Source organism: Camelus bactrianus, chromosome 14 (genome assembly GCF_048773025.1).
Source record: "Camelus bactrianus isolate YW-2024 breed Bactrian camel chromosome 14, ASM4877302v1, whole genome shotgun sequence".
Classification (NCBI taxonomy): Eukaryota; Metazoa; Chordata; class Mammalia; order Artiodactyla; family Camelidae; genus Camelus; species Camelus bactrianus.
The window spans coordinates 48728825-48739182 of NC_133552.1; the positions used below are offsets into that span (position 1 = coordinate 48728825).

Genomic DNA, 10358 nt, shown 5'->3' on the forward strand with positions numbered 1-10358 from the left:
AAACAATCTCCTTTAAAATAGCACCCAAAGTAATAAAATATCTGGGAATAAATCTAGCCAAAGAAGTGAAAGACTTATACATGGAAAACTATAAAACACTGATGAAGGAAATTAAAGAAGACTTTAAAAAATGGAAAGATATCCCATGCTCCTGGATTGGAAGAATCAATATTGTTAAAGTGGTTATACTGCCCAAGGCAATCTACAGATTTAATGCAATCCCTATCAAATTACCCAGGACATACTTCACAGAACTAGAACAAATCATAATAAAACTTATACGGAGCTACAAAAGACCTAGAATTGTCAAAGCATTACTGAAGGAAAAGAAAGAGTCTCCCAGACTTCAGACAATACTATAGAGCTACGGTAATCAAGACAGTATGGTATTGGTACAAAAATAGACATATAGACCAACGGAACAGAATAGAGAGCCCAGAAATGAACCCACAAAATTTTGGTCAACTCATCTTAGACAAAGGAGGCAAGAATATACAATGGAATAGACAGTCTCTTCAGCAAGTGGTGTTGGGAAAACTGGACAGCAGCATGTAAATCAATGAAGCTAGAACACTCCCTTACACCGTACAAAGACTTAAACATAAGACAATATACAATAAACCTTCTAGAAGAAAACATAGGCAAAACATTATCTCACATACATCTCAAAAATGTTCTCCTAGGGTAGTCTACCAAAGCAATAGAAATAAAAGCAAGAGTAAACAAATGGAACCTAATGAAAATTACAAGATTCTGCACAGCAAAGGAAACCATAAGTAAAACAAAAGGACAACCTATGGAATGGGATAAAATTTTTCCAAATGATGAAACTGACAAAGGCTTGATCTCCAGAGTATATAAGCAGCTCATACGACTTAATAAGAAAAAACAAGCAACCCAATCCAAAATTGGGCAGAAGACCTAAACAAGCAATTCTCCAAGAAAGAAATACAAATGAACAATAGGCACATGAAAAAATGCTCAATATCACTAATTATCAGAGAAATGCAAATCAAAACTACAATGAGGTATCACCTCACACCAGTCAGAATGGCCGTCATTCAAAAGTCCACAAATGACAAATGCTGGAGAGGCTGTGGAGAAAAGGGAACCCTCCTACACTGCTGGTGGGAATGCAGTTTGGTGCAGCCACTGTGAAAAACAGTATGGAGATTCCTCAAAAGACTAGGAATAGACTTACCATATGACCCAGGAATCCCACTCCTGGGCATATATCCAGAAGGAAATCTACTTCAAAAAGACACCTGCACCCCCAATGTTCATAGCAGCACTATTTACAGTAGCCAAGACATGGAAACAGCCTAAATGTTCATCAACAGATGACTGGATAAAGAAGAGGTGGTATATTTATACAATGGAATACTATTCAGCCATAAAAATGACAACATAATGCCATTTGCAGCAACATGGATGTCCCTGGAGAATGTCATTCTAAGTGAAGAAAGCCAGAAAGATAAAGAAAAATACCATTTCATGGAGTCCTTACTCCAAATGCTTGGTTATATTTGATGATTGATAGAATATTTGAAATTGATGTTATTCAACACACTTAAGAAACAATGTATTGCAACTTTGGGAAAAACTTATTTTTACCTATAATTTTCTACAAATACATTTTTGAATTGAATGGCTTTTTATTGATCTTGAGGAAAGAAATGTGTTTACTTTCAGATTTCATCCAAGAGAAACACATAATGCTATTTTATTCTTTATTTTCTATTAGTAGAATATTCATAAAGTAAGGGATATGGATGGTACATGTGCAGTAATATCCCAGCTGTTGGATAATAATCAATAGTTATCTGGGAAATAGTAGATTGAATTGTGCTGAATGAATGTATGAATTAATCATATGTAACAATACTTGGGAGAATTGAAAGACCCTATAACTCAAGACTTGTGAAGGGTAAGGTAAAGGGAAAGTTTTCCTAGGTTTCATGTCTGGGCAGCTGAGATGACACTACTGTCATTAACAGAAGGAGAAAAAAAGTAAAAATAGAAAACAGAATAAACAGATAAAAATGTAAAGGAAAATAATTTCAGAATCAGCTATATTGTGGCCAAGAAAACAGCAAAGTAGAAAAGTGAAATTTCCCATTACTTGGTGGGAAAATCTGGAGGAAGTTCACAGCTAGTGATACAGAGTTTGGAGTCATTTTCCTAGGTTAAGTATCGTATTCCTAAAAGTAGATGAGTTTGAATGACACAGAGTATAAAGAGAGGGGTTGAAAATACCTCCATACATAGAGAGAAAGTGAGATCAAAAGGTAGAAGTGGGAAGGAGTTAAAAAATGAAAACAACAGAAAAAGTGTCATACAAGGCATGAAAAGAGAACATTTTCACAAAGAGAAAGCAGTCAACTTCATCACATGAATTGGAATAATTTAAGGTCTAAAAGTGTCATCTATAACCTCCTCTCACCCACGGTCTGAACCAGAAGCAGACTAATCTAATTGAATTGACCTCTTGGGTTCAGATTTAATTTAGTAACTCTGTCAAACCTATTTTACTTTGGGGAAATTTAACTGATTAAGTGTGCATTCTCTACTGTACCTAATCATTTTTACATGCTTACAAATTTCAAATTCCCCATTGGACTACCTTGAAACTCACAGCCTCCTTGATAGAGCTTAGCAAACACATCAAAACCTTACAGATACACAAAAATAAATGCCAGATATGCTCATATTTCATAAATGTGCTTAATGATTGAAATTTAATACCAAGTTTAGTTCATCAATGCAGCAAACCCTCAAGAAACGTGTAATATTGATTTTCTCTCCACTACTAGAAGAAAGAATGGTTTGCTTAAAAACAAATCCAACGTTATCCTCTACTGTACCAACCACCGTCTCCAATTGATGGCTCCCCTCCTTGCCTTTTGTGTGATTTACTGTCAGTCTTTCTTGTCATCATACAGCTGCTACTCTCTGATTAGTTTGCAACCAGCTTCCTCCCTTCTGTCCTGTTAGTTTTTTGCTTTCTCTCTGCACTGCCTCTCAACTTTTTCACCTCTCGTTATCCTCTTGCTGTCAGTCTCATTCAGCTCAGCTTCTCTCTTCATTCTCAATTCCCATAACCATAATCCTCTTCTATTTTTGGTCTGCTGGTTTTTTATCCTTTTCCTCCCTTTGTTTCTGGCTTACTGTTCTGCTTTATGTATGTACAGTGCATTTTTAAAAATCATGCTACTTTTTAAATGTTGCATCAGGTCTCAAGGTTTACACTACAGAATATTATATTAGTGCTTTCTCTTATTCCATTTTACTACTAAATTTATTCCCCTTATACCATATCACCCTACTCTTCCTGGCATCTTTCGGATGTAAGTCCTCACTCTTTATGCAGTGCCAATGAATCAATATCCTTTATTGTACGAAAGCAATTTACAGTGGTCACCAGTGAATTGCTCTTTCTGGCTACTCCAGGGAAAGACTGTCTTTTTGAAATTATTTCTTGTTTTCATTAAAGAAAATTCACTCTATGTAGAAACTAATTTTAAAAAAAAGTCCAGATTTATTAAGTCAGTACTAGTGCTTATATATATATAAATTTTCTATATATATAAAATTTCATTGGAAGAAACAAAAATTCAAAATTCAGAAAAACAATTCTAACCTCTAATTTTTATTATGTACTGTGTAACTGACACTGTCATCATGACATTAAAGCATGAAGAAAATTAAGTGCAGTTATCTATTTGATGATGACATCTTGGTAAATGCCAACAAAGTGTCATGATTAAATTCAATTTTTATTACAGAGTTGAGGAAAATCTCTTTGTATCAGTGAACAAAATTAAAAATACAGATTCTTCACACATTGTAATACTAGATTATAGCCTTTTCCAAACTATATTAAATTATTAGTTAAGAAAGATTATCTAATTAAGACACCTTAAGATTGGTGTGTTTTCCATTTCCTCCAGATCACCATCCATCAGTTTCATAACCTGTAAAACAAAGGCTGAACGAGAAGTTTTCTATGATAATTTTCTTAGAATTAACATTTCTAATTTTGCATAACAGTTCCAGTTTTGTTCACCAAAATAACAAAGAGATAAATGAAAAAATTATCTTCTGAACTTTAATCAGAAGAGTTTGTAACCCTAGAAACTAAATTTCAGTTAATTCTATAGAAAGCTCATCAAAGAAAAATTTCCATAAGAAGTACTTAATTTGAGGGTCAATACCTAACTTTTTTGCAACTTAATTTTTTTTCTAACTTCAAAACCAGAACTCTTTAAGCAAAGTTGCAGTGAGTTCTTAATTGCCAAATTCAACTAACCCTGGCTGAACTGGCCAAACTTGATACCATTGTGGTGGCTTCACAACACACCTTCTATAATTTCTCTATTCTTGATATCTTTCTGCTCTGGTTCTCCTCCCTCTATGATGATTCCTTCTCAGTATCACCATCTGTCTCTGCTAGCTTTTTACCTGTGCAGTCACATGCTGCCTCTGTGTTATTCTTAATGCTATATCTGCACCCTGTATTTCTCATCTTGCTTTCAAGACACTCACATGTATCTGATGGCAAGTCATATCTGTATTTCTCACAAGATACTAAAATTTAACCTGACCTTACTGGATATCACTATTCTCCCTCACCTTAACTCTGTTCCACATCCTAACTCTATATTCATCAATGGTACTATCACCCATATAGTCACTAACCCAGATCTAAGACTACCCCCTATTCGTCAAGCTCCACAACTGCTCACTCTAACTATACCTCAAGGTCACTGTTTCAGTAGACTCTCAAACCACAATTCCTGTCTCAGTGGTTACCTTTGTGTACTATGGTCTGAAGCTTTCAGTGTGATCCTTCTACAACTCAGTATGATCATGCCCTTGCACTAACCCCCTGAGTTTCTCCCCATGGCTTTGACAATGAAGAACAAATACCTCTGGATAGTAAACAAGACTTTACATGATCTGAGCTTCACTAACTCTCCAGTATCTACTACTGATTCCATTTTCTGTCTCATTTGTTTGACAAAAGCAGAATAATTTCTGTTCTTTCTTGTCTTTCGGTCTTTGTTCATACTTTTCAATCGACCTTCAGTGTTGCTTAAAAATAGCTAATAAAATTCTACACATTTCCTTATCCTCTTGCAAATGCTAAGGTAGTCAATTTATCTCTTTTTAAAATATCTTGTACTTATCTACGGAAAAGAGTATTCAGATTAAATTTGTCTTTAAACACCAATAGAGTCAAAGATCTGTATTAAATATACCTTGACTTTTATTTCTCTTTATGCTCTTTTCTTCTACAAGACATATGTAGTTCTTTACAATTCTTTAGTTTTTTGGAGAGAGCCTTTTTGTTATAAACTCTAGAAAATTATGTGAACCTTCACTTTTCCCTGGGTTATATGTAGAAAATGAATAATTTTGATTTTATGTTTTCTATTAATACTAGCTATTGTTGAGTATACGCATCATCATTTTAGGCCAAAATTTGCCAATATCCATTCCATGAAACAATGATTCAAAAGTATTTTCTATACGCAAATAAGTTTTAGAAATGCTGTGTTAAAAGTCAAAAGATGTTTCTGCTGTAGGAAATCTCAGAATCATTGTTTCATTCATGTACACTTAGAATATTCAGGAGGGAGATGTGTAATTATGCAGTGTCTCACAAACATGTTTAAATGAAAACTATTAACCTTCCATCAAATGAAGGTCTAGCAAATATTATCATGTATCAAATTAACACTAGTGTTGAAAATGTTGATCTAATTTTCATCCTTCTTTCTAAACTGTCAGAAAATATTCTCTAGACTAATTTAAGTAGTGAGTTCTGTATGTTACAAGAAGCTAAACTTCCCCCAAGAAGTTAATATCATTAGGAAATGTTGCCAAAAATCTATCATCTTTATGTTGTGGAAATGGCTAGATGATGACTCTTCTTGTCATTTCTGATAACCTGTTATTTACTAAGGATTATGAGTTTTATTGGGAGGGAAAGACAATGGGGCCATCTGGTTAATAACACCAAAGTTTCAATTTATATAAGCTTCTATTTGCTTTGGGATTTCTAGGTAAGATTTTTCTGTTAGTGTTGGCAATATTTGGTGTTGATAAGGTGGCTAATGGAAGATTCTGTTCTTTAGCAAGTGATGGAAGTGATGTCTGTCAGTGTCTAGGCTATAAAATATGGCGTATACAATTGAAGTGACCACACCCAACAAAAATGCAGAAAGAATCTTCCAGTTTAGCATAGAAGTACCCTTGAGCATCTGGAGCACTTTGCAGACTCTAAAAATAACACAGAATGTAAGAAAATAGAAAAGTTCCTAGGTGAATAGGCACAAACAAAAGTACCTGGGTTACTACCATTTGATGCATGTGTGGTGCCTCAAGTACTGAGATGTACCATCCACTATTCTCAGTAGTAGAAATACTGTGATGCTTAAAACATGGTCCCTGGCCTTAACAGCTCTCAGTCTGGAGCCAGTTTGTACCAGTAAGTTGGAGACTAGTAGTCACATGGATAAACAGGTAATTTTAAGCAAAGTGTCAATCAAGTTTAATGTGTCATCTAAAACCTTTCATAGCACTGTATTCAAGGTAGCTATCTTAAAGTAAAAACCTTAACACCAACTGAAGAAGCCATAAAAGCTGCCAGTCTTACCCAGAAAAAAGGAACAAGTCTTCTGGATAATTTTTTCAAATAAGATATGTTCTACTATAGTCTTTTACTGGGAGATTTAGCTACCTGATAGGAAGTATCTTTTTGCTTCCTATTTGGTTGTAATTTTGTCCTCAGTAATAACTAAGGGCTCTAGTTGTACTATTCTACTGAATGTTTTAACCCACATTGTTGAGCCCCAAGGCCTGGATTCTCTGCCATGTTATCTTTGGCCCTTTCTCTTAAAAAAAAAAAATCACATTTTCAAGCCAAAAGAGTGAAGATAAAGACTCTGAAAGAACTGTAAATAAATGGTCTTAATATAATGCTGAAAACATATAAAATGTATATATTTTAGGTTTAATTACCCAGATTGTGTCTTCTTTGAATAAATTGTCTTATTTCTAGTCTAGCTTGCACAAATGCAGTGTTTCTCTCAGAGTACAGTGCTCTTTCACACCAACACTTTAATTAGCAATAATCATGCCTTGGATAAACCTCATTGGCTACGATACTGCCACTTTGCAAAGCTCACACCAACACTCTAGATTACTCATCACTGGGTTTCATTCCCATTCCATTTTCTATTGAATAATCTCTCTGGACTAAAGGGTGGACTTACTACCAAAGTACTATAAAAGAGGAGATTTGATTTTTCTAACATATAAAATTAATTAGATTTTGGTGGGAGGGCTTTTTTGAGTTGTTTTGCTTTTGCTTTTTTTAAACCCCAAATTAGTATTACAGTTATTACTCTAAAAATGTACACCTTTATTAATAAAATTATATAAAAGTAAATTAATTTGTAGATACTGACAGGCATATGCAGAATAGATAAACAAGATTATACTGTATAGCACAGGGAAATATATACAAGATCTTGTGGTAGCTTATGGCAAAAAAAATGTGACAATGAATATATGTACGTTCATGTATAACTGAAAAATTGTGCTCTACAATGGAATTTGACACAACATAGTAAAATGACTGTAATTCAATAAAAAAAAGTTTAAAAAAGGAAAAAAAGTAAATTAAGATGCTCATGAAAACTTTTTAAAAGGAACTATGTTTTAAATTTGTTTTAGATAAATATCAAAAAAGATTCTTGATAATTGACAGAAGTAGTCCATATGATATTGTAGCTCTGACAATGTATAAGAACTCATGAACTTCAACTTACAGCTATTTGAAACCTTTAAATATTGTTTTTTAAGAAACTGTCAGTACACATCTTCATATAATTTGAAAAAAGCAGACTCAGCTAGATGGATAGATACACACATAAGAAATAAAAGTCTTGAAAAATACTTTTAAATTGTTCCATGTATTTCATATTGATAATTGTTTTTATTTCTTTAAGTCATCTTTAATTTCTTTAGTTGCTTACTATCTAAAAATATACCATACTCTTATTTTAACACTCCAGAGATTTCAATGAAAAAGGTATGTATGAAACTGCACAGGTACATAAATTTCCTTAAGTACTTAAATATCCAATGCTGTTGTTATGGTAACTATATTAATACCTGAAATCCATGACATGAACTCTAAAATAAAATTTCATATTAAAGCTTAATATGGATATATATGTAATCACCTTCATTAATAATGTGCTTACAAAATTATAATGCATTTTAATTTGCAAAGCACTATTTGTGCCTATTAGCCCTACGACTATAGCTCAAAAGAGAATTCTTATAAACAGGTCAAGGTATGCATTAATTCTTTAATGCAATTTTATTTAAATGACATATTGTCATATTTAAATAAATAATACTGTCTTTGGCCTATAGCTAAAAGCATGGTCTCAGTTTTAATGAAATTGAGCAAAGCAATATTGTAATAGAAAAAAGGATTTAAATATATTATTTTCTTTAATTCCTAAATTTTTCATTCTTTTGAGTTTGTATTCTTGGCCCTGCATGATACATTTACAACCCTGTAGCTATTTATATAATATTTCTATTGTACGGGGAATAAGGCAAGAAAAAACATGTGAACTAGTGAGTGTGTTTAAGAGCCTCATAGGGACATTTATATCTATTTTCTTAGAACTGAAAGTTTACTTTACTTTTTTGTAGCCTCTAGTTTTGTAGCAACTCACTCTGTGAAGCCTCTACTGTAGCTGGGCAAGTACCCTTGATATTTCATCCATAAGTAGGCCCATTATACATTTTGCACAGAGTGCATTGTCACAGGCCTCATTACAAACAGCAATGCAGTGGTTTGATTTAATTTAAATATGCAACTTCCCTTGAAGTATTAGATTTATTTTTTCAGTCCTTCTATCAAAAATATAACAAAGTATCCACTTAATATAAAAATTTGATATTCCTATAGATTTTATGTGAAAGTAGTACAAAGCAAAAGTCCTCAGGGTCTCAGGTTCCAAAGAGAATGTTGTAAAAAAGATGATGATGGTTAAATGTACCTCCTGGCATATACTCAGATATTTTAGATGCTGTTTGACACCTCTTAGATTTTTTTTTTCTTAACCTCAAGATTTGACTCTAGCAGACAACTTTTTTGCTCTCATCATCTTTTGATCTTATATTTGCCTCTTTCCACTGTCAGAACCCTTGTATGATCCTGATGGTATCCTCTTTTTTATATTGCTAGACATTTTAAGCTGATTTTCTAGTCCTTAATATATCTTCTTTCTAAATAATAAACAGCAAATAATTACTATTACAACACTATTTTAATTAAATAATTTTCAATTCATATTGAGCAGAAAATAATACTTTAAAAACATTTTGAAGTCATAAAATTCCTTATCTTCCATAAATATATATAACATTCCTGGGCTCTCCTAGGTCTTCAGTAAGTAATGAGCAGTCCAAAAATAGGAGAGAAGAAATGGATCTGCAGATGTACCACACAATAACATTATTAACAATAAGACATATTTTAGTAAGGAAAAATGAAAATATGTTAGAAACAAAACTATAAAAATACCAAAAATTGTAAAATAGGCTTAATAGGAGCAACCTGAGAATATAGCACTAGTGTCTTTCCCTACCATCTTGGTCCCTGCAGTAGATCTTACCGCAATTTACCAATATCAAGTTTTCCTCTGTTTCTGGGCATACTGGAAAATTACAGTTATGTTGATAAGGTGTAGTCAAGTAGCATGCTCCATCCAATGAAATCTGAGGGGCAAAGTACTCATGTGGTATTTGCAGGTAGAGACATTTAAGAGGCAGTTCAAATGATAGACACCTACCAAGTGTAAAAAAGAGAGAAAACTTGGTGTTTCTACGATATTGGTATTTTGTAGTTACTGCATCCTGTGTTGACTGAAACAGTACCCTGAAGTCTACTTTCCAGCTCCCAAATAAGAGAAAATATGTATTTCATTGCTTTACCTATTTTTTGAACCCGGAATCTGTGTATGAAATATATATACAATGACATTAAATCCATCAAATAATAAGTCTTAGAGAAAGGAAATTTGTGTAGAACTTCCACAGTCTCATTCCTGAGGTGATAATATCTGACTTAAAAGCTATGTGTTATAAATACTCTCAATCATACCCACAAAAAAGCCTGAGTTGACCAAAGCATTTTGTAACTGACATCATATGTCATTATTTCACTCTCATTTGCTTACCCATTATTTACATGAGAGAAACTTGTTAAATTTGAAAAATCATAAACTGACATGATATATTTTAGATATTCCTTATTAACTAGCTAG

General features: G+C 33.1%; 1 pseudogene; it reads right to left on the reverse strand.

Moving 5' to 3' along the window:
• Positions 1–7062: 7062 nt before the first annotated feature.
• On the reverse strand, positions 7063–7190 carry LOC123618627 (U4 spliceosomal RNA; annotated as a pseudogene).
• Between the last annotated feature and the right edge of the window lie 3168 nt (positions 7191–10358).